The 1,217-nt window shown below is 43.3% G+C and overlaps 1 pseudogene; it reads right to left on the reverse strand.

Moving 5' to 3' along the window:
- Positions 1–271: 271 nt before the first annotated feature.
- Positions 272–932, reverse strand: LOC101576433 (annotated as a pseudogene).
- Positions 933–1,217: the final 285 nt, after the last annotated feature.

A 1,217-nucleotide genomic window follows, 5' to 3' on the forward strand; every position in this document is an offset into this window, starting at 1 on the left:
AGAAAACAAACTCAAAAAAGCTGAACTCCAACACCACAAATTTGTGCCCAGTCTCATATAATCCCATGGTTTGTTTACTCTACCCCTCTGGAGCTTAAAATACCCTCTACCTAGTATAACCCCAAAATGAACTGAAGCCCTGTCCCTGTGCTTCCATGAACTCTTGCACTCAGGCTGATTGTACACATAAGATTTAACAGTACAGTTTTTCACAATATGCTAAGAGCACTTTCCTTTGTATTTTATAGACTTTCTAATATTCATGCCCTAGTACACCAAGTCTAATTCCTAAATAGATGTGTTACAATTTGTTTAGAATTTAAAGGCTTCATGGCAAAAATCAGGAAAGGAAAAAGTATGTACGTTTATTTTACACAGTTGGGTGAAAAATAAATTTGAGAGGAAGTAAGATAAAATTTAATATGGTCTCATACACCCTGAAGGAGGTGGTGCCCGATTTGGAGGGGTAATCGCTATGTCCAAGTAATCGCCTATTTGGAACTTCCGTGACTGCAGAGTCATGGAATCAGGCGTTCCCTTTCTGCCAGACATGGTGCTGCCAATCTCCTTAACTCGATAGCCAGGTCTTTTAAGATCCATGAAAACAATTACAAAATTGAAGTGTGTGCCCTTCTTTCTAGCTTCTGGGTAGACTTCTTTTACTAAGTTAGTTCTTTCAAAGTTGCATCCATCCAGGTGTAGGTCTGCAGCTCGCTGGACCGGACGTTGCCGCGGGAGAACTCGTCCATACGGTGGTGCCGACCGTTGTTGGTGGTGAACACCCGGAGCAGCCGCGGACATGTCTTCTCGCCGTCAGTTGGCTTCTCTGGCTCTTTCTTAATTTCCACCTGAGTAACTCGCGACTCCACCGCCATCTTCTTACTTCTGCCCGCCAGACGCTCGCCCTGACCTCCGACCCCGGCGGCGAGCATAAGCACGGAGTCAAGTGTCCAATTTTAATCTACAGCATATATAAAGCCAGTTTTTCCAGCACTATTTACTAAAGAGGCTACCTTTATTCCAGTGAATGTATTTGGCATCTTTTTCAAAGATAAGATGCCTCAGTATGTCTGAAGTTGTTTGTACAACTTCTAAGCTGTTCCATTGATCCTTGGGTCTGTTTTTCTTTTCTTTTTTTTTTTTTTTGGCGGAACCAGGGATTGAACTCAGGCTCTTGTGCTTGCCAGGCAAGCGCTTATTCTACTGAGTCATCTCCC

Source organism: Octodon degus, unplaced genomic scaffold (genome assembly GCF_000260255.1).
Source record: "Octodon degus isolate 3935 unplaced genomic scaffold, OctDeg1.0 scaffold00169, whole genome shotgun sequence".
Lineage (NCBI taxonomy): Eukaryota > Metazoa > Chordata > Mammalia > Rodentia > Octodontidae > Octodon > Octodon degus.